Source organism: Myxine glutinosa, chromosome 11 (genome assembly GCF_964187855.1).
Source record: "Myxine glutinosa chromosome 11, kmMyxGlut1.1, whole genome shotgun sequence".
NCBI classification, from domain to species: domain Eukaryota; kingdom Metazoa; phylum Chordata; class Myxini; order Myxiniformes; family Myxinidae; genus Myxine; species Myxine glutinosa.
The window spans coordinates 43743521-43767610 of NC_136271.1; the positions used below are offsets into that span (position 1 = coordinate 43743521).

The window sequence follows — 24090 nt, forward strand, 5'->3', positions numbered from 1 at the left end:
CCTGAGAGATTTCATGCGCCCATCTCAAATAAGGTGGTGACAATGACATTCACCAAAAAAAGAGTGAAGATCAATGCGAAGATCATATGTGACCTTGAGGCGTTGTTTGCTCGGCTGCTGGTGGTGGGATCAGACCTGCAAGCAGCCGAGGACTGCCCTTCATTCACAGTCTGAGTGGACGAGACATCACCAGCTGCCCCTACTTCACCGGGAAGAAGCTGTGGCTAAACAGAAGCAAGACAACCAACATCTCGGCATTGGAAGACTTTGCAGACGAAGATCAAGGTCCCGCTCGGACCGGCATTTTGAACAATTCTTTAATGTTTTGACCCAAAAATATGCCTTGATATTGAGATGTAAATGGTTCAGGGAATAATCATTTATTTATGATATATTTGGTTTGTTAGAATTAAGTTTTTCCTTCATTATTGCTCAAGGAACATAGATAAACCAAAATGGCTGGTCGCCGCTAAAGGTGCCATATTCGCATATAGGGGCATGTTGTTTAGAGGCTTCCTGCAGATTTCCAGTGGCTTGTTGGCAAGGTTGTACATAAACATTTTGTTCCGGGATATATTATATAGATATGATTTTTGGCAGCCAACCTTTCACAGCACGCCATGTCTGTTAAACCCATTTGGTCCCCTGGGTACTATTCCTAAACTTTTATATAATTTAAAGGATTGCTGTACATGGTGTTAATTTCACAACAATCCATATTCAACTTCATTTAAATTGTAAACCTCAAAACATAAATTGTAAACCTCAAAACATAAATTGTAAACCTCAAAACATAGTTCCCCTACCTAAAGCAAGAACCTTAACCTGTAAGCAATTGACTACTAGTTCCCCAACTGCATGGATCATCAGCTGGGCACCATTCTTCCTCGAGGTTTCGATCCTTTCAGCCCAGGACCTCTCCAAATGGTGGATCCACAACCTCGATCATGGATCCACATCAGCAGATCACGTACATCAGTTACAACTCCCATCACACATTCCATTATATGACAATACTGTTACGGATTCGTAACTTCCGTTATTGGGGATTTCACCCACTTGACATGTTTCTGATATTAGGTATTATTATTATTCTCAAAAGGTTTATTATTCAGGAACAGCTATCTAAAGTTAAAAAGGTTAACTTAAAATGATACAGGAAATCGTGGACCGAAAAACGACGAGCGAGGAGAAGGAGGCGGTGAGACAGGTCGGCGAAGAAGCTGGTTGCTTTGCGTTCTGGAGCGACTGTGGTTGAGCAAGAGACACGAGTGAACTTTGGGGTTTCCTGGAAAGGGATTCCACGATAGAGTTGTTATCGCTGTGACTGATCAAACCTGCATGTCAGGTTGGCGTTGGATTCGGCGGAACCATCGTCGTGTGATTACGTCTCAAGTACGAGCCGTCCGCCATTATGACTCGTGCGCTTCGCGCGTCGAGCAAACTTTCCTTGCTTTGTCAACCGTTTCCACCGCGTTCAGACGTATCTGTGGTGTGTGTGTGCACCGAGGCTTCTGACGATTACTTTGCGGCTCGCCGACCGTGAACAGTGAAAGTTCGTACCTGGAGGGGGCCTTTGGATTTCCCAGTCGCCGTGAGTGCGCCTTTGTGCCAATTTAACCACGTGACCCTTTTCTCCGCTTTGGGTCGCGTGCGCCTTGGTGCAGTTTTCGGCGGTGTGTCTGTGCCTGCCCTCGGAACGAGTTTCTGGTTTAGAGTCGACATTGTTCCGTTGATCACTGGAGGGGACCAACTCTGAGCTCGAAGACGGGAATATGGAGACATTGGGGAAGGTTCTTTCCACTCACTTGGAACACTGTGAGTTACTTTATGCATGCTAGCTGATGGAATAGAGAGTGCACTCTTAATTGTCATTGGTGGTAATGTTATTCCTGTGTGATTTATAATATATTATTGGTTTGTTCCTAATCATTGGTGTTGTTTCCTTATTGATTTCGACATGGAAATATATATTTTTCTGCCATGATTCCTCCTGGGGTTCGGAGGTACACCGAGACCAGGAGGTCGGGGAGGAACACATAACAGAAATTGGGGGCTCGTCCAATTGACTCGTGGGCTCGAAATTGGGTCTGCGTCCGGGATATTAAAATCCCACAAAATTTAGTCCGGGAAAGAATTCCCTAACATTCCCAGAATTCCCAAATTTGGAACTTGTTCCAACATTCCCAATTTTTCCCAAAAAAAAAATGTTTTTTTAAAATTTATTGTGTGAAGGTTAACAGGTGTTAACAATAGTCACCATGGAGTTTGATGCAGAGAAGTTTGCAGTGACCCCTAGTGAAGCACAGTTCAGAGCATTCGTAAAATCGGACCTCTTGAAATTGGCCAAACATTTTAGCTTGGAAGTCCGAACTAATATGAGGAAGGCAGAGATGCAGACAGTGGTGATACAATCTATGGTGGGATTAGGAGCATGGGAAGAGGTAGCCTGGGATTGGTTACCCGAGGAAGAAGAAAATGTGGAGCTCCAAAAAATGGAGATGCAATTGCAGAGCGAGGAAAGAAGAGCAACACAGGAAAGAGAACTCCAATGAAAGGTTATAAGCAGAGGAAAGAAAAGCAGAAAAGGAAAGAGCAGAACAGGAAAGAGAACTAAAGGAAAAGGTTAGAAGAGAAAAAAGCAGAGGAAAGGAGAGCTGCAAGGGAACTCGAAGCAGAGGAGAGAAAAGCCGACAGGGAGTTAAAGGACCGGGAAATGGCGCTTCAGCAGGAAATTAGACTCAAGGAGCTGGATGTAATGACAGAACGGGGAGAGGTACCATCCATGCCGACTGGTTCGACACCTAGTCAGAACACCTGGGATGTTGGCAGACATGTGAGGCTGGTTCCACCCTTCAATGAAAAGGAGGTAGCCAATTTTTTTCACACTTTGAGAAGGTGGCTCAACTGCTAAACTGGCCTGAGGTGTCCTGGACCATATGAGTGCAAAGTGTTCTGGTGGGTAAAGCTCAAGATATTTATTTGGCTTTACCGATTGACCAATGTGCAGATTATGAGATTTTGAAGAAAAACATTCTCAAGGCCTATGAATTGGTCCCGGAAGCTTATCGGCAAAAATTCCGGAATGCCAGGAAGAGGGAGAGTGAGACCCATGTGGAGTTTGCCAGAATGAAAGAAACCATGTTTGATAGGTGGTGTGATTCAAAAGGGGTTGGGAAAGACTTCGAATTATTGCGACAATTGATCCTGGTGGAGGAATTCCAGCAGTGTGTCCACGAGGACATTAAAGTACATCTAGAGGAAAGAAAAGTACCAAAGTTGTATGAGGCAGCAACCATGGCGGATGACTATGCCTTAACCCACAGGAGGGGGTTCCACAAGCCGAACTTCTCGCCTAGACCTAGCCAGGGGAGCTATAGTACCTCAGGGGCGGAGAACGAAAATTCATGGGGCGGCCTCGAGATGACTATGAGGACCACTCTGATACCACGACTTCGAGAAATCAGAAGACTACAGTTCCAAGGCAGGCGTATCCTCCGAGGGGCCCGAAGCAGACCATGAGTTTTTCCTCCGGGCCTACTTGCGCTTTTTGCAAGAAACCTGGACATGTGATGTCCCAATGTTATGCCCTGAAAAGGGAAAATCAGGAGCGGAGTTCGACTAGTACGACTCCAAATGCAATGGCCATTGTGAGAAATCGCCCTCAAAAGGGTTACCAACCATTTACTTCAGAGGGGTTTGTGTCACTGGATGGAGCCTCGACTAACCGGAGACCTGTTAGGGTATTGAGGGACACAGGAGCACATCAATCTTTAATGCTTGAAGGCATCTTGCCATTGTCAGAGGAGACGGCAACTGGTGATAGTGTTCGTTTACAGGGGATTGGTGGCTGTGTTAGTGCTCCACTTCATGTCATCCATTTGGAGTCCGATTTGGTGTCAGGACCAGTCACCGTAGGTTTACAAGCCACTCTTCCTGTAGAGGGAGTATCTGTTGTTATCGGGAATGATTTGGCCAGTGGTCAAGTTTATGGTAACCCAATGGTTGTTAAAAAGCCCAGTAGGGAAAATAACACCACACCAGTTAGGGATGGCGACAAATGTAGCAAGTTATTTGAAGGTGGACTGAACTTCAAAACAAAGGAAGAAGTTCTGACCTCTGTCTTCAGCAAATATGGACCGCTTTTGGAAGTGCGGTTGGAAAAAGACAGCGAAACGCACAAGTCAAGAGGGTTTGGCTTTGTCACGTTTGAAAGCACAAAGGATGCCAAAGAGGCAGAGAAGAATTGGAATGGTAAGGATTTGGAGGGTCGGACCATAGCCGTAGACAAGGCAGGCCGTAGGCGGCGAGGGGGCTACAGAAGAGGACTACGAAGTAGTGGTGGTGGCCACAATCGATATTAGTATGGAGGCTTCCAAAGTTATGGCAGCTCCCGAAGGAAGGATTAATCAGAGCAGTGGCCGAGAAGGAGACCGCTATTCATGTGACTAGAGTGACAAGTGGTCCAACCGTGATTGTTACGAAAGTTAGAAAGAGTTGAAGCACTGAATGCTGCGGAGCAGCCGAGCCAAGATTCCTACACGGATCAACCGTGAATGCCACGATCCTAAAGGCGGCCAGGAAGTGAACTTTCCGACATGGATTAACCGTGAACTCCACGTTCCTAAAGGCGTCCCTGTAGTGAACTTTCCTACACGGACTAACCATGAACTTCATGTTCCTAAAGGCGTCCATGTCGTGAATATTTCCAGGCCTCACCACCCAACCACCATGGAACCTGGCTCTCAGCTCGGCCTCCAGGGAAAAGTGCTGTAGATTTGCTTGACTTTGGGATTTTTGATAACCACCCCTTAACCTTCATGCAAATGAAACTAAAAGTGAAAAATCAGAGGTTGATGAGATGGAGTTGGCTTTGCAGGAGTTCAACTTGGAAATTGGACATCTAAAGGGCTGGGACAATGTCGTTCCTGATGCTTTGTCCAGAGTGAATTAACTTTAGAAATCTCTGTGGGTTGTGTGAAGTTTTGTTGCTTTATTTTTGAGATGTTGATAATTGTTGCTCACGGGAATTGGTGATTTGGGTAGTGAGTTTATTTTTGTTTGTTTAAAGAGTTTGCAGGCAAAGAAAGTTTTCGCTGTGTTCAAACTTTCTTTCTTGAGGGGGGGGAAGTGTTATGGATTCGTAACTTCCATTATTGGGGTTTTTACCCACTTGACATGTTTCTGATATTAGGTATTATGATTATTCTCAAAAGGTTTATTATTCAGGAACAGCTATCTAAAGTTAAAAAGGTGAACATAAAATGATACAGGAAATCGTGGACCGGAAAACGACGAGTGAGGAGGAGGAGGCGGTGAGACAAGTCGGAGAAGAAGCTGGTTGCTTTGCGTTCTGGATCGACCGTTGTCGAGCAAGAGACACGAGTGAACTTTGGGGTTTCCTGGAAAGGGATTCCGTGATGGAGTTGTTATCGCTGTGACTGATTAAACCTGCGTGTCAGGTTGGCGTTGGATTCGGAGGAACCATCGTCATGTGATTACGTCTCAACTACGAGCCGTCCACAATTTTGACTCGTGCGCTTCGCGCGTCGAGGAAACTTTCCTTGCTTCGTCAACCGTTTCCACCACGTTCAGACGTATCTGTGGTGTGTGTGTGCACCGAGGCTTCTGACGATTACTTTGTGGCTCGCCGACCGTGAACAGTGAAAGTTCATACCTGGAGGGGGCCTTTGGATTTCCCAGTCGCCGTGAGTGCGCCTTTGTGCCACTTTAACCACGTGACCCTTTTCTCCGCTTTGGGTCGCGTGCGCCTTGGTGCAGTTTTGGGCGGCATGTCTGTGCCTGCCCTCGGAACGAGATTCTGGTTTAGAGTCGACATCGTTCCGTTGATCACTGGAGGAGACCAACTCTGAGCTCGAAGACTGGAATATAGAGACATTGGGGAAGGTTCTTTCCACTCACTTGGAACACTGTGAGTTACTTTATGCATGCTAGCTGATGGAATAGAGAGTGCACTCTTAATTGTCATTGGTGGTAATGTTATTCCTGTGTGATTTATAATATATTATTGGTTTGTTCGTAATCATTGGTGTTGTTTCCTTATTGATTTCGACATGGAAATATATATTTTTCTGCCGTGATTACTCCCGGGGTTCGGAGGTATACCGAGACCAGGAGGTCGGAGAGGAACACGTAACAAATACATTAAATCATGCACTTCTTACCTTAAATATAACGTGTCCACCACCTTAAATATATATATGTATATATATATATACATATATATATATATATTGTAACGGTTTTGAGAAGTGTAACGGGTTTTGGAGGAGTGTAACAATTTTGGAGGAAGGGTAACGAATGTGAAGAGTATGGTTTTGTTATGGTAATGTAAACAATGGTCGCAGCCGTCCTCCTAATTAATTTCATAGAACATACACGCAGGTCACGATATATCTTTTAAATAGTGTATTTCCTTATTCCATGTAGGCTAAGTATGTGTTTTCCACTAGATTGACTTTGCATTGTATCAAACAAAATAAGCGTAGGCCCTTTTCAAATTCCCCAAAACCTCCTTTCCAATTGCCTTCTGCATTTTGGGCGGTTGCCTTCAATCCGCCATTGGCCATGAGGTAGGGTCGGAGAAGAAAGGCGTGTCTCCACCTCGTCATGAGAGGGAAGAAGTGAACAGGCCCTAACAGCCAACCAGCACCGCGGTGAGTGACCCGGTAGGCGTGCCCTCGGAGCCGGCGGCTTAATTCCGCCGGAGGATATAAAAGCAAATGCAAGGGACTGCTTGACGAGTTGAGTGAGAGGGTTCCGAAGAAGAGGAGATGACCTGAGAGAGGAGCGCAATCCACCGCAAACACCACCTGCCTGCAATATCCCTTGTCGTTGGAGAGACGCGCTGAACGGTGAGAGACGGCTCCACCCCAAAGAAGAGGAGCAGGGGCACCGAGCCAGCGCGTGACGGCCGCAGCTACACGACGGAGGGTTTTCCCGCCAAAACCGGGAGGGATTGAAAGCCACTGCCTCCGACCTTGCCTCCCTCTCCAGCAATCTACCTCGAGCCCTTACCTGCCTGCAATATCCCTTGTGTAAGTGTGAACGTCTTGTCCTATTCGTTGTCTGGGGATTAAGTAAAATGAATAGTGTAAGTTAACGATTCGCTGTGTTACTGCTTCTTCCATCTATTGCTGTAAATAATATTGGTCGCTCTAAAATATTGCTTGTGTGTGTATAATAAATCTGTTCTTCCTCCGAACTCTGTCTTCCTTCTCTCTTCTTCTCTTTCGGTCGCTTTAGAGGTTTCCCAATTGAATATCTGTAGCGCGATTAGTCAACGTTCGGGTGGAATCGGGCCCATTGGGTATAACTTGTGCAGACATGGTCATACCAAACCGCTCGGTAAACCAACATCCAGACCGCGTCTGTAACAATTGGTTGTCAGGAGTTGGGATTCGAACCTGGGACTAAATTTATTTAGCCCAAATTTTGGACACCAATTGTACTATTGGCTGTAACAATTGGTGTCGGGGAGTGAGATCGACCCGGAGCGCGCTGCACGCGCTCAAAATTATAAAGCGGACGAAATTGTGTTGTTTTATAAAACCCGAATTTTGAGATCGCGACATGGACAATCAAGGCGATCGGATGTCGGTGGGGGAGATAGACGGGTTAGGGGTAACCCAGGAACCAGGGGAAATGTATGTGGAAGAAAGGGAGGAGGAGAGCAATGAGAAGGCAGTTGAGGGGGTGTCGGACGCACAAAATGGCGCTCTCGCGCACGTGGTTGAGGGGGCCGCGGAACCAATGAGCGCGGCCCAAATGCAAGCCTTCATGACCCAATTCATGGTGGAAATGCAGAAAAAAAACGATAGTGGGGAAATGGAAAGCAGAATGATGGGGGCCCTTATGGGGCAAATGGGGGCAATGAGGGACGAAGCGAGGGCTAATAGTGAGCGATTGGGGGGCAAAATGGGGGAAATGGGGGGCAAAATGGGGGAAATGGGGGAACGGCTAGAAGCTAAATTTGAGGGATTAGACAAGAAATTTGAGGGGTTAGACAATGGGTTAGAGGGGGTGAAAAATGGGTTAATGGGGTTAGAAAATAGGATGGAGGACAAATTGCGGGAAATAGGGGAACAATCCGCCCGGGAAATCGAACAGATGGGGAACCAGATGGAGGAAATACGACGAGGGGTGAGCGAGGAGGTCTCTGGGCTACGCGAGGAGGTAAAGCGAGGCGAAAAGCGTATGGAGAAAGAGGTGAGAAATAATACGGTTAGGTTACAGGGGGGAATAGAGAGTCTGACGAAGGGAGTAGAACTGCTGACAGTCGGACAATGGGAACTAGCGGACCAAGTGGAAAAGAACACTGCAATCATCGGGGGTTTAAAAGCGACACAAAAAGACATAAAAAATGAATTAATAGCGACACAAAAGGAATGTCAGATGGTACATGAGGGGTTGACGAAGAAGTTGGAGGAGGTGACAGAAGTAATGGAGACGAAGGACCGAGAGGTGAGGACGCACATAGAAACGGTTAAAGTAGCGATGGAGGGAGAAATAGAGGGGGCGCACCGGGAGCTGAAAGAGGTAAAGGAAAAATTAGAGGAGGTGGAAGAAGAGGTGAGTGAAATTAAGAAGAGACGGATAGAAACTAAGAGAGAAATAAAGGAGGAGGTAATGGAATTGGTACAAGGTCGGTGCTCAACTCATGATGTGCTGCTTACTAACCAAATAAAAAGTTTGCAGGTGGCGGAGGAGGTGCGGAGACGAGGTGCCAAGGTGAGTGGCAATGTATATGATGTGAGGAAAGCTTCAGTCGGCTTGGGGATTGGTTTGGATCCGGGTGTTCGTGAAAGGCCGTTGGTGAAGTGTGCGACAGGTCTGGTGTGCGAAAAAAGAGGTGTGCGAGAATGTCCGACCATGGGGTGTGTGAGGAAAAAGTGCGCGCCGACCAGTGAGTGTGCTGAGAGTGAGTCGGTCGTAGCGCGTGTGCGAGGGGGTACATGGAAGCGCGGGGTGGGGAGTGTTACGAAGGAAGTAACGAAAAAGTGTGCGCGAGAGGATGCGCGAGAAAGGTGTGTAACGGACGGGTGCATGGGGAAAGCGCATGCTGTCAAGAGTAAGGGAGAATGCACGCCTGTGGTGAGTGTTACGGCGGAAGTAACGGGAGAGTGTGCGCAAGAGGATGCGCGAGAAAGGTGTGTAACGGACAGGTGCATGGGGAAAGAGTGCGCTGTCAAGAGTGAAGGAGAATGCACGCCTGTGGTGAGTGTTACAGAGGATGTAACGAGAAAGTGTACGCCTGTGGTGAGTGTGACGGAGGGTGTAACGGAAGAGTGTGCGCGAGAGGATGCGCGAGAAAGGTGTGTAACGGACAGGTGCATGAGAAAAGAGTGTGCTGTCGAGAGTAAGGGTGAGTGCGCTGTCAAGAATGGAGGTGAAAGTAGTGAGAGTGACACGGAGCGTGAGTTGGTTGTGACAGGTGAGCGAGGATGTACACCTGGAATGGAAGGATGCACACCTGGAATGGTAGCGCGTGTGTGGGAATGCACACTTGAGTTGGTCGTGAGGCACGTGGTTGGGTGTGCGAGTGAAAGCACACCTGTGATGGTCACAGAGGAGGTGACCGAGGAAGGGGCGCGAAGAGGTGTGTTGGTGAGGTGTGCGAGCGGCGAATGTGTGCCAAGGTGTTCGGTGGTCAGGTGTGTGCCCAAGTCGGTGAGCGGAATGAGTGTACCTGGGTGTGTAAGGAAAGGTACGAGGAGCATGGGAACAGCTGGAGGTGTGAGCACGAAAGGAATAGCGTATGCATGTAAGCATCCAGGTGAAGCATCGACGGTAACCGGGTTAAAGGTTAGAACGACTTATAGCCGAATCGGGCCCTCGGTGCGCGTCGGGCAGCCCGATAGGAAGGGTCGTCATGGCGACCACTTTTTGGTGAGACGTGCCGGCAGGTCGAGATCGGGACATTGGATGGCTCCACGCCGAGGTGGTGCGTGGGATCTCGGCCCGGGTAAACCTCCCCTGCACCTAATGCGGGACGTATCCAGCCGCTGGCACAAAAGAACCCGCATTCATTGCTCGGCTGTACGAAGCCGAGCTTTGGAAGGGAATTGGCGCACCGAGAGGATGTAATAAGTAGACGGGTAATGAGGATAGTGTTTTGGCCCCGAAATTTAGAAAAGTGAGTAGAATTGGCAGTAAATGGAAAATTTTTGATTGGATGGAATTTGGATGTGCAAAGATGATAGTGGGAACGCCCCCCCCATGTGGTGGGATGGCAACTCGGTCATCCCTCACAGGATGGGGCAAATGCGCAATAGTTTATGGGGTGGCTATGACAACCGAGCCAGGGAGGGCTTGGATAATGATAGGGATCTAGCGAAGATGACATTAGGTAACGTTAAGTTTAGTTAGTGACTGATACCTGTAGTGGGGACGCAGGTAGATTAGTGTGGATGACAATGACGTGGGAGCGCAATAGTTTAAAGGGACGACTGGGAAGCGCAAGTTTCAGAGGGGAGTAGTTAGCTGAGATGATGCCGTGTGTTTGAGGATTGAACAGGTGAGATTGAACAGGTGTGATTGAACAGGTGTGATTGCACAGGTGTGCAACTGAACAGGTGGATGGAGCAGTGTATGAGTGAGTGATGGTGATTGTGTATTGTGATGACCAAGTGGTCCAGGAAGAAAGGAGGGTGCAGGTGGCACCAGGTGTGAGTGCACAGGTGTGCACCAACAGGTATGGAGAATGGTTGTGTGGAATAAATGGTAGTGTGGAATATATGGGGTATTGGAATGGATGGTCGTGGAGTGAGTATGGTGGAAATTGTGGAGTGGAGTGGATGGTGCGAAGGTGTGAATGGGGGAAGAGTGGACCCTCATCACGAATACCCGGGGCGGGTAGTGTAAGTGTTAGGTAGAGGGTACAGGTAAATTGTGGTTGGATATTGGCATCTGTGGTGCGAGTGGAAGAATGATGTTTGGATGGGTGCATTAGTGTTGTGGAAATGGCTGGGCGTGTAGCCTGTTAGTGTGTGTAGTTGGTTGGGCACTCCACCACTGTGAGGATGTCGGCCAGGTGAGGCCGCAGGTGGGCTCTGGGAGCCGGTAGTAGTTGTTGTGGATGGGGCCCGAGGATCCGGAGGACGGACCCGGGTAGCCCAGTGCCAGAGGGCACCAGTGGGGTGACAGATCCAAGAGGGGTCTTCCCCAGTTAGATAGGTTAGGGTGAGGAGCTAGGTAAGCTCGGGTGGCAACTGCAGTGGTGGAGGTGTGCAGGTGGGTGGACCTGCTGGGAGAGCTACACGTCACAGCCCAGAAATTGTGCGAGGGCACCGGGAGATGAATCGGGGGAGTGAGACCCCAAATTGAAAAGCACCACAGTTTGGTCAATGGGAATTGGTTTTTAAAACCACATAGAGTAAGATTGCCAATGGTTTGGCAGGGAAAGACCCCGGGTAGTGTAAAGTGTGTTAAAATCATTTAGAGGATAGTTAGGATGAAGGATCTCCTCACACCATCTGCATCCACTCACCTGAGGTGACAGGTACTCCACACCATGCCATGGTTTGATTATTTTTTATGATGCAAATGTTTGGGTTGTGAGACGCATCATGACGTGGGTGTGACATTGTGCGTAATTCCATCTCTCCCTCCTTATGAGGATTGATGATGAATTGATGATGGCAAATTTTGAAGTAGAGGGATTGTGGTGACGAATTTGGTATAAGGGAAATATGGGGAAGACGTGACAGTAGTGACGAATTTGTAAATGGGTAGATTTTGTAAATATGGGGTAAGAGCAAGGGTAGTGTAGGTGACAGGGGGGTGACGTACGGTAGGGACGAGCTTTCTCACTTCGCCCTCCGTACGCATTTCACCTTGCATTGCCTTATTGACGTGTACCCTTGTGACCTTACCCCTCGCTCATTGTCTTTCTTTTGTCTCCCACATGACCTGTGCGCCATTGGGTGCCGAGGGGAGCGTGCGTGAGGTGGCCATTGTGCGCCCGAGATTCCCAGAACCAGCACGCATTGTGTTGATGTACCACTTTATGGACCACTGTTCTGCGGCCAAGTACCACTTGATGGACCCCAGGTTCTGGGGCAGGGCACCTCTGTTGGAGACCGGCCATAGTGGCCAGGGAATTTTGCTGGCGGACCTCGGTAAGGTGGCACCTATGCCAAACAGGTGGACCACCCTTAGTTGGCCCCTGAGGCCCTAAATAAAAAAACGAACACAAGTTGTGCTTTTTATTATTTCCAACTAGGCCGCATGAAGCCAGAAGACGTCGGGAAGAACATCGGCCCAGCAGACAAAGAGAAGACCACCACCAGTTGTTTTGTTGTTTTTATTATGAACCATGGTGACTGCGCACCGAGTGGTGCTTTTTGGTGCTTTTGGTTCTTTATGGTGCTTTTGGGTGCTTTGGTGGTATTGGTACTGGTGCATCGATGCAATGCGTGCTGTCTCCTCCCTCCCAACAGGAATTTCTCTTTCTCTTGTTCCCTAAAAAGAAAAAAAGAAAAAAACACACAGGTCCTGGGTTGCGTTGTAAATAGGAAATCACGTCATTGTAAATAATGCTCCCCACCGTAAATGTATAGTTTGAGAATAATTCCGTAATTCGGTTAGCTGTGGGCTTGAGTCTGTTAGACAGGATGCAATGCAATAGGGGGACATACTTATTTGTGTTTTAAAATTGTCACACTCAGGGTCAGGTTAATTGTAGAGGGAATTACACCTACGTGTCACACTCAGTTAAGTTTAGTAGGCCCGAGAACGGGCCTGAAGAAAGGAGGGTGCAGTGTAACGGTTTTGAGAAGTGTAACGGGTTTTGGAGGAGTGTAACAATTTTGGAGGAAGGGTAACGAATGTGAAGAGTATGGTTTTGTTATGGTAATGTAAACAATGGTCGCAGCCGTCCTCCTAATTAATTTCATAGAACATACACGCAGGTCACGATATATCTTTTAAATAGTGTATTTCCTTATTCCATGTAGGCTAAGTATGTGTTTTCCACTAGATTGACTTTGCATTGTATCAAACAAAATAAGCGTAGGCCCTTTTCAAATTCCCCAGAACCTCCTTTCCAATTGCCTTCTGCATTTTGGGCGGTTGCCTTCAATCCGCCATTGGCCATGAGGTAGGGTCGGAGAAGAAAGGCGTGTCTCCACCTCGTCATGAGAGGGAAGAAGTGAACAGGCCCTAACAGCCAACCAGCACCGCGGTGAGTGACCCGGTAGGCGTGCCCTCGGAGCCGGCGGCTTAATTCCGCCGGAGGATATAAAAGCAAATGCAAGGGACTGCTTGACGAGTTGAGTGAGAGGGTTCCGAAGAAGAGGAGATGACCTGAGAGAGGAGCGCAATCCACCGCAAACACCACCTGCCTGCAATATCCCTTGTCGTTGGAGAGACGCGCTGAACGGTGGGAGACGGCTCCACCCCAAAGAAGAGGAGCAGGGGCACCGAGCCAGCGCGTGACGGCCGCAGCTACACGACGGAGGGTTTTCCCGCCAAAACCGGGAGGGATTGAAAGCCACTGCCTCCGACCTTGCCTCCCTCTCCAGCAATCTACCTCGAGCCCTTACCTGCCTGCAATATCCCTTGTGTAAGTGTGAACGTCTTGTCCTATTCGTTGTCTGGGGATTAAGTAAAATGAATAGTGTAAGTTAACGATTCGCTGTGTTACTGCTTCTTCCATCTATTGCTGTAAATAATATTGGTCGCTCTAAAATATTGCTTGTGTGTGTATAATAAATCTGTTCTTCCTCCGAACTCTGTCTTCCTTCTCTCTTCTTCTCTTTCGGTCGCTTTAGAGGTTTCCCAATTGAATATCTGTAGCGCGATTAGTCAACGTTCGGGTGGAATCGGGCCCATTGGGTATAACTTGTGCAGACGTGGTCATACCAAACCGCTCGGTAAACCAACATCCAGACCGCGTCTGTAACAATATATATATATATATATATATATATATATATATATATATATATATATATATATATATATATATACTGTATATATATATATACGAGAGCCGTTGGTTTGTATGTGTGTCTGTGTCTGTGTGTCGCCATTTTTCTCAGAGATGGCTGAACGGATATTCATCAAACTTTCAGAGGTTCATCAGTGAGTGTCTGGGAGTGTTTTAGGCAAAAAAAAAAATCTCAAATAAAAAAAGTTCGGTTTTTTTGATATATATAAATAAATAAATAATGTATATTTTAATAAATCGCTCTATCGTGCCTAATCCTTTTAAAATTAATGACAGTTCTATACAAGAACACATTCGCATAAATAAATACAAAACAATCACCAGACATTTGAACACAAATAAATCAAACAATTACGGAAGGGTACGAAGTTGTTAGTAAGGCTTCTTCTTCTTCCTGATCGACATCACACTTAACTCAGAAACATGATGAACGGCACATTCCGGCATATATTCAGGCATATAAGAACCACCTTTAGAGGCCATGTTTCCCCGCAAAGCGTGGGTTGGCCTTTTTCGGGCACCGTGGTCCCCTTTTTGAAGCAATGTTTTACGGCCGGATGCCCTTCCTGCCGCCAACCCTGTTGGTCGCCTTTTTTACGACAAACAGGGAATTACCAGTGAACTGGTACTCAATTTGCTAGCTGATGGAACCCCTGGCGTTAATTCAGCGATCGACCAGCTCAGCTGAAGCGATATTCAGGCATATATTCAACGAAAATGTAAAATGATGATTTGACATTTGTGATGGATTCTGATTTTGATGTAATTGCTTTTCCATTATATTTGCCCCATTATATTCTATTATATTTTTGCAACCTGATGTATTTAAACATGAAATGTTTTTTTTCATGCTCTTTGCTCTATCTCATGTGTGCTGCAGAAGATCCAACATGAGAACGTTTTTGCTCCTGCTCTTGTTGGGTGGGTTCCTCTTCTTGTCTTTCTGTTTTAGATGTATAATAAGTATGTTCCTGACTGGTTGAAGTACAAAATAGTTGTTATGCAGATGTGTCAGTTTGTTTTCCTGATTTCTTGTCTGCGTGAGTATGGAAGACGAAATTAAATCCGGGTAATAAATGTATATTTCGGCCCCGAATCCTGCCAGATCAGTTTGCTTACCAAATTCAAACCTTATCTTCAACAAACTGGAAAGCATCCCAAGATGTAAAGCCCGTCCGTGTCCGGTTTGGACTCGAACTAAAGTTGATGAAAACAACTGCGAAAAAAACAGAAGTAATATTCATTAATTAATTATTGTTCTCCCATATTCTCATAATAAAGGTTTATTGCAAATTTGATGGTGCAGCTCAAATGGTAAAAACGTTATCGATTGGACAGTCGGACAGACAGAGACAGTGAAACAAAGCAGTCACCGACCAATACTTGCAAAATCAGTCGTTGCAACCTATTTTTATTTTTTTTGTATACAAGATCGAGGCTCGTGTAAGAGCCAACATCAACCACAAAAAAACAACAACAAACGGACACACAAAACACAATAAAGGGAGCGACCTTCGTAACTTTCGTAACTCAAACCTTGACCTTCGTAACTCAAAAACAATAGGCTTCAGTGACCTGATTTGCAAATTATGTTCATATTTCAAGTCAATCGGATGAAAATTGACGATTTTTATGTGACCTTAACCTTTGACCTCAAACAATAGGCTAGTGATTCAATATGCAAACCCATTTCAAATCTCAAGTCAATCGGATGAAAACTGATGATTTCATGACTGAGAAAAGAGGAATGAAAGAGTGAAGGTCAGCAGAGAGTCTTGATTTTGGCAATTTCACGATAAGAGGGTTGCTGGCAGATTTTGTGCATCCTGCAGGAATATATTGGGGGACAGAGCACACGCAGAGCTGGGGGAGCAAGGCCGGAGAGGAGTCGGTAGAAGACAGAAAGACCACCGTCCTGCCTGCGGTGAGGGAGTGAAAAGCCCTCAGAATCAGCTTCATCGCAGGAGATTCCAATGATTCTGAAAGCTTTGGTTTCAACCGCGTGAAGCCGAGCTTGGTGTGAGGCAGGAGCACCAGCCCAGAGGGGAAAGCAGTATTCCATTGAGCAATAGAGAGAGCCCAGAATGGAGAGCACTATTCCTTTGACCTTATGACCCAATTATAATTGTCTTCTCCATGTTCTCATAATAAAGGTTTGTTGAAAATTTGATGACAAAAGCTCCAATGAGAAGAAAACGTTTTGGCAAAGACAGACAGACAGACAGACAGACAGATAGACAGGAAGCACAGACACACCCACACACACACAGCAGAGATTACAAAACCCTGTCTCTTGCTGTACGAGTGGACGAGATAATTAATATTTAAAATAAAACTGCTACTATCACAGCTGTGGCTAAGTTGTCGAGCCTGGGTGTGAATCCCAATCCAACTATACACGATCATCCCGGTGTTCCCCAGGCAGGGTGATTCATCAGTGTGTATGCCGTTCCTCGGATGATGTCCTTCACGAAGAGTAGGCAGGTTATCGCTGGCGCCACGAACAAATTACAAATTCCTGCCATAATTACTGCTGGAAAGGCAATGGCAAACCATCTAGAGCAACCCTCTGCGAGAGGCTGCTTCGGCAGCACCGAAGCTCTATAACAGAGTTTTGTATGGTACATCAGTATTAGAGTACATTGTGGCGGACACGGAAGCTCACTGGCGTGGTGACATCATTCCGCGCACCAAGTGGGTGGCGGCCACGCCGAGGGGTAGGCGTGGCCTCAGGATATACACCGGGCGTGCAGCCCGGAGCGCGCCAGTGTTACAGTGAGCTCTTGAATAAAGACTCTTACAAATTACCGCGTTGTCCGCTTCCTCCTTGTTTACAAGCAGCGCGCGTAACGCCGCGCTTTACTGGTGACCCTCGACGTTGGATCTGCCGTAGCGATCCTTCCAAACACGACGCCATTGCCATGCCCAACAACGCGATGTCGGTTAAACTTCCCGAATTTTGGGAGGCCCAGGCCGAAGTTTGGTTCGTCCAAGCCGAAGCCCAGTTTCAGCTTCGGCGCCTCACCAACGACGACATGCGCTACTGCCACGTCGTCGCCTCCCTCGGGCCCGGCACGGCCGCTCGAGTTGTGTCCGTCCTTCGCCACCCACCGGACGGCCACAAGTACGAGGCACTCAAGCGGCTGCTCCTAGCCACGTTCGGCCTCACGGAGGACGAACGGGCCGACCGCCTCCTGGATCTCCCCGAGCTCGGCGACATGCGCCCGTTGGTCCGAATGGACCATATGCTGTCGCTGTTGGGCGACGAAGCCCCTGGTTCTCTATTCCGGGCGCTTTTCCATCGCCAACTTCCAGCACAGGTACGCCTCGCGTTGGCCGGGACCGTGCTAACGGAACCCCGAGCATTGGCCGCCGAGGCGGACAGGTACTTCGCGGCTTCGGACACGCGGGCGAGAGTCGGTGCGGCCCACCTCGTGGATCCCGAGGCCGATGCTGATCCACAGCATCAGCTTCCACAGCATACACAGCATGCTGATACGCACCTCGTGGCCGCCGCCATGCCCCGCCCACCGCCACGGCGAAAACCGCCACCGCGGGGAAAACCGCCGGCTCCACCGGCCTGGCGGAGCCAGCTGCACTCCTCCATCTCCACCACCTGGTGCCGGTTCCACGCCAGGTTCGGCCACGAGGCTCGACAGTGTCATCCGCCATGCTCCTTCGACAGGTCGGGAAACGCCCGGGCCGGCGCTCGATAGTGGCAATGAGCGCCGGCCGTTCAAACAGCCTGCTGTTCATCACGGACACCTTATCCGGGCGCCGTTACCTGTGCGACACAGGAGCGCAGGTGAGTGTCGTTCCTGCCGGTACATCGGACAAGCACGCCGCGGGCGGGGGCCCCGCGCTGCTTGCCGCAAACAGGACGCCCATCCGTACGTACGGAAAACGCTGCCTCTCTCTGCGGTTCGGAGGGCAGGTTTTCCGATGGTCGTTCGTCACCGCCGACGTGCCCATGGCATTGCTTGGCGCGGACTTCCTGTGCGCAAATGGGCTCCTGGTCGACGTAAAGCACAGACGTCTTGTCCAGGCCGAGACGTTCAGCTCGCTCGCTTGTGCGCTGCCCAGCTCGTCGAGCAGCCCACTGGGCGGCTCACCGAGCGGCTTGCCAAGCGGCTTGCTGAACGGTTCGGTTCCGGCCACGTTGATCTGTACGCTTCCGGCAGCGGACTAATTCACCCGCCTCCTCGCCGGCTTCCCGGCCCTCACGCGGCCCACCTTCTCGGCGGGGGCCATCAAGCACGGGGTGGCCCATCACATCCCCACCGTCGGGCCACTGGTCTATGCCCGTGCGCGCCGCCTCGAGCCGACGAAGCTGGCGGTAGCAAAAGCGGAGTTCGCTACCCTGGAGCGACTCGGCATCGTTCGGCGCTCGGAGAGTGCTTGGGCGTCGCCGCTGCACATCGTGCTGAAGCCCGGCAGGGGATGGCGACCGTGCGGGGACTATCACCGTCTCAATGACGCCACCACCCCCGACCGCTACCCCGTCCCCCACATTCAGGACTTTTCCGCCCGTTTGGCGGGCATGTCCTTCTCGAAGGTGGACCTCATACGCAGTTACCATCAGGTCCCCATCAGGCCGGAGGATGTCCCGAAGACGGCGGTCATCACGCCGTTCGGACTCTTCGAAAATCCTGCGGATGCCCTTCGGTCTGAAGAATGCAGCTCAGGCGTTCCAGCGGCTGATGGACAGCATCCTGCGCGACTTGGATTGTGTATACGTCTACCTGGACGATATCCTCGTCGCCAGCGCGTCCCGCGAAGAGCACCTACACCACCTCCGCACGCTCTTCGAATGCCTGGGCCAGCATGGCCTGATTGTGAACCCCGCAAAGTGCCGGTTCGGCGTCGCCGAACTCGATTTTCTGGGGCACCGCGTCACCAGGCACGGAGCCGTCCCCCTGCCGGCCAAGGTGGAGGCGGTGAAGGGGTTTCCGCGCCCCCGCACGATCAGGGGGCTGCAGGAGTTCCTGGGCATGGTGAACTTTTACCACCGTTTCTTGCCCCGCGTCGCCCAGCTCCTGCGCCCCCTGCACGAAGATCTCCGAGTTAAGCCGGGCAAAGGCGACGTCACCTGGACCGAGCAGATGGATGCGGCGTTCACGGGCGCGAAGCTTGCCTTGGCTAACGCCACCATGCTCGCGCACCCGGCGCCCGATGCGCCGATCGCCCTCACCACCGACGCCTCGGACTACGCGGTGGGCGCGGTGCACGAGCAATGGGTGCGTGGAGCTTGGCAACCGCTAGCATTCTTTAGCCGGCAGCTTCGCCCGCCCGAAGGCCGTTACAGTACCTTCGACTGCGAGTTGCTCGGGCTTCACTTGGCGGTCAGGCACTTCCGCCATCTGCTCGAGGGCCGTGCGTTCACGGCCTTCGTCGACCACAAGCCGCTGGTCTTCGCGATGGGCAAGGTCACCGAGCCGTGGTCGGCCCGGCAGCAGCGTCACCTCTCGGCCGTGTCCGAGTACACGACGGACATCCGGCACGTCGCGGGGAAGGACAACCCGGTGGCAGATTGCCTTTCCCTGGCCGTCGCCCACGCAGTCCACCTCGGCATCGACTATGCCCGGATGGCAGCGGACCAGGCCGCTGACCCCGACGTCCAGGCCTTGCGGACTGCCGTCACGGGCCTCCGCGTCACCGAGGTGCCGTTCGACGGCGCGGGCACGGCCCTCTTGTGCGACGTCTCCCTTGGGCGGCCTCGCCCCATCGTGCCCACGGGCTGGCAGCGCCAGGTGTTTGACGCCATCCACGGCCTGTCCCACCCGGGCGCGAGGGCCTCCCAAAGGTTGATCCCGACAAATTCGTCTGGCATGGCCTCCGGAAGGCCGTCCGCGGCTGGGCCAGGACGTGCCTCGCGTGCCAGCGCGCCAAGGTGCACCGGCACACCCAGGCCCCGTTGGCCCCGTTTACGGTGCCGGATCGCCGGTTTGACCACGTCCACGTGGACCTGGTGGGACCTCTGCCCCCCTCGCGGGGTTTCACCCACGTCCTTACCATGGTGGACCGCACCACCCGGTGGCCGGAGGCCGTGCCCTTGGCGTCGACGACGGCGGCAGACGTCACGCAGGCTTTCATCGCCACCTGGGTCGCCTGGTTCGGTGCCCCCTCAGACATCTCGTCCGACCACGGCCCCCAGTTCACCTCGGAGCTCTGGGGGGCGGTCGCGCAGGGGCTCGGGGTCCGGCTGCATCGAACCACGGCCTACCAACCCCAGGCTAACAGCCTGTGTGAGCGATTTCACCGCTCATTGAAGGCCACGCTCCGGGCCACCCTCCGCGATGGCGGCTGGGTCGACAGGCTCCCCTGGGTCCTGCTGGGCCTCCGGACGGCGCCCAAGGAGGACCTGCGTGCATCCGCGGCGGAGTTGGTCTTCGGGCAACCGCTGCGGGTGCCGGGCGAGTTCCTCCCCGACTCCACGGCACCATGGTCCGCGGCACAGCAGCGCTCCGCTCTGCAGGAGACCGCCCAGAGGTTCGCCCCGGTGCCGACGGCATGCCACGGGCACCCACCGACACACGTCACCCCGGAGCTTCGCACGGCAGAGTATGTCTTCGTCCGCCACGATGCCCATCGGACACCACTGAGGCCCCCGTACGACGGGCCTTTCCGCGTGCTGGAGACCGGGGTGAAACACTTCACCCTGGACATCGGCGGTACTCCTGACCGCGTTTCTGTGGACCACCTCAAGCCGGCCCACCTCGACTTGGACCACCCACCGTCGGTGGCTCGGCCGCCGCGCCGGAGCCGCCCCCCTGCGGGTGGACCCCCGGCACCGCCCAGAACCGCAGGCACGCCGCCCCCCGGTCCGGCACCCATCCCAGGTACAGCTGGGGCCTCCCACCTGGCATCCCTGCACCTCGGAGGCCGCCGGTCGCCAGAGGGCGCTTCGGCCGGGTCATCCGTTTGCCCCGCAAACTGGGCCTCCAGGTGCGCGGGAATTCTGGGGGGGCATGTGTGGCGGACACGGAAGCTCACTGGCGTGGTGACATCATTCCGCGCACCAAGTGGGCGGCGGCCACGCCGAGGGGTAGGCGTGGCCTCAGGATATACACCGGACGCGCAGCCCGGAGCGCGCCAGTGTTACAGTGAGCTCTTGAATAAAGACTCTTACAAATTACCGCGTTGTCCGCTTCCTCCTTGTTTACAAGCAGCGCGCGTAACGCCGCGCTTTAACATCATACATTCTCCTTTTTTAACAAAAGGATTTCAGGACATGATTTATAAATTATCAAACTCTTGCTAATAACACGAGTCAAGAAGTCAAACCAAGAAGTCAAACCAGGAATCTGGTTCTTTTTCTCAAATAAACTTTGTTTTGCTCAACAACTGGTGAATGTATGACTTCAGCATGATGTAATTAAGTGATCGACTTTTATCTTTATTTGTTGTGATTGTATTCCATTATAATTATAATTCCATTATAATTCCATGGAATACAACCTTGTATTCCATTATAATTCCATGGACGGCGCAGCAAGAGAAAGAAACAATGCTTGGGCAGAAGACCCGGAAAATCGTGAACAAAGAGGGGTGGTGGGTGGTACAACAACACTCGCTTGCCAAGCTCCACGAGAACAACAACAAGATGTGGACTTTGAGTGGTGGTTTAAAAATAAAACAAACGTGGTGAGATAAACATCAATTTACCAAACTATCAAAATGGCATAAAATGAATAAAATACTAGAATCGTGCCTGATGTTTCATCACTCAAACATTGTAAATTATCAATGATTTATGAGCACATCTTGATATAAAAGCAAGGGATGGGTGGGTGTAGGCTAGGATCCTGAGGAAAAAAGTGAATGGGGTTTGAGAGGAGGGTGAGAAAATGGATTTGAATGGAGGCCAAGAGGACGGTGTGTTGTTGGTTGTTATCTCCATATGCGAGTTTCAGAAAGTGGAATGGAGCCATCGCAGGTCTCGAAGTGTGTGTGTGTGTGTGTGTGTGTGTGTGTGTGTGTGTGTGTGTGTGTGTGTGTGTGTGTGTGTACAATATTGTTAAGCGTGTGGGGGTAGGTAATGAAATACCTTAGTTGAGATAGAATTGTATAGATTAGCGTTCCCCGGATGTCGTGAAGAAGACATTTCATGTATCTAAGTTAGGGCCGAATGTCTGTAAGCGTTTATGTGTCTCCATGTGAGGGGTTGAGCTATGCTAATTAGGTAGGGCATAAGGATAAATTCCCAGTGTGTAATTGCCCTTGTGATTTTTCCCTTTTTTAAAATAAAACTCACTCGGCCAGCCTTGCAATCGGCACCTAATTACAACCACCATAATCGCAGACAGCACCCGGACATTACCACCCCGCCCCGCCAAACATTCTCGATGGGGTCAAGAATGGCCATGAGGCCATGCCCCGAAGGACGACTGAGCTCGGTGATTAGAGCGAGCATGAAGTCAGAGGGGACCTTCAAGAATGGAGGAAGAAAAAGCGAAGCGACCACCATTTTCTCTCTCTGTGCTGGGCTTCATCGTGAGTGATCACAATTTTCCCTCTCTCTGTTCCGGCATTCGTAACGAGCGAACGCACATTTATTCTCTCTCTCTGGTACTGGCTGCATGGCGGATGGTCGCAGCATGGTTGGCTCACTCTGGTGCGCTTGTGGGAAAAGACACCAAGAGTGGTTCGGGACAGTCGGAGCTCAGTGCAGCCGAACAAGAAGGACCAAGGGAGGAGCTCTGGCCTGTTCGCTGGTGGTGAACGTGACCGCGTCAATGCGTGTTTTCCCGCGCAGGGATGCTGGACCTCTGCCGCCACCAAACCATCGTTGAGACTGGAGCGAAGTGGCTACACGACATCCGGCATTTATTTTTACTTTCATTTTTCCCTTGTTCGTGTCTTTGAGTCTGATGGAGGATCCTCATTTAGGAATTTTAGTTCACTGCATATTCCTTTTGCCTGCCTTATTTTCATTAAATCATTCCTTGTTGACTTTCAATTTCTTGTCCTGTATGTTTATTTGTTTGTGGGTTCAGTTAAACCCTCGTCGCGTCCATCCGTGCAGGTAAGGACCTCGGTATCCTTCCCCCACGTGCGTCAGAGATAACACCACACCACTATTTTGGGGTATATGTCTCAGAGTTAAATCTCGTTTTGGTCATCTGTCACCTTGATGTCTTCACTACAGGGTAGACGCGACAATATGTATAATATGTTACGTATAATTTGTGTGTACATTATGTACAGTTCATGTCATGTATAATATGTGTATAAATCACAATTATGCATGTGTATGTGTAAATCACGATTTGTGTGTGTATATGTGCGTGTGTGTATTTAATATTATACAGTGCACACTCCTGACTTGTTTAAAGTTGCAAAGAATGTCTTATTCTTAAGGTTCTGTAAATCTGCTGTTCTTCACAAAGACTGAGCAAGTAAGTGCATTGAGCTAGATATCTATATATTACCTAAACATAACAATGGAAATGAGGAAACATTAATTCAATTATAACTTGCAGGTACCATCAGAAGTTCCGTGCAATGTAAAATGTAATGTCCAGTCCACAACCTCCCAACCCCCCCGCCCCCACCCCCCCCCCCCCCCCCAACCACCAATCCTCAACCCTCTCCTTCACCTTCCAATCCCAAGTCCTCAATACCTCCCAACCCTGAAGCTTCAACTCCTTCCGCATTCTAAGTCTTCAAACCTCTTTCCCACTTCAAGTTCTCAACCCCTCCATCATGAGTCCTCAATCCCCCCTTTTCTTCCCATTATTTAAAGCAAGAGGGCATTCTTTCATCATCACATTGTGGGAGCTGTGCTCGCACGATAAAGCCAGACAAAATGGATGACACAGGAACGAAGTTTCACCGAGCTATTTATTTAGCTCAAAACCAAAGAACTCAAAAGCACACTGAATCCGCCCCTCGAACGGGCGGCAATTTATATCGCAAACTGAACACACAAAAGTCACGCCTCTCAGGCGGGGCACGGTATGCAAAATAGGTAAGTCACGCCTCTCAACGGGGCGTGGTATGCAAGGCGAGTGTTCGCCCGAGAGGGCAAGTCTGGACACGGCCCGGGCGAGTCCGGACACGTGACCGCTCGCCGGTTGCGTCATCGGCCGGTGCACGGTAATTGTGTCATGCTTCCG

General features: G+C 50.2%; 1 long non-coding RNA gene across 1 annotated transcript; it reads left to right on the plus strand.

Moving 5' to 3' along the window:
* The first annotated feature begins 14162 nt into the window (after positions 1-14162).
* On the plus strand, positions 14163-21682 carry LOC144894259 (uncharacterized). The gene is made up of 2 exons (XR_013624944.1): positions 14163-14893; positions 21465-21682. It is a non-coding gene; the product is annotated as an uncharacterized LOC144894259 (long non-coding RNA).
* Positions 21683-24090: the final 2408 nt, after the last annotated feature.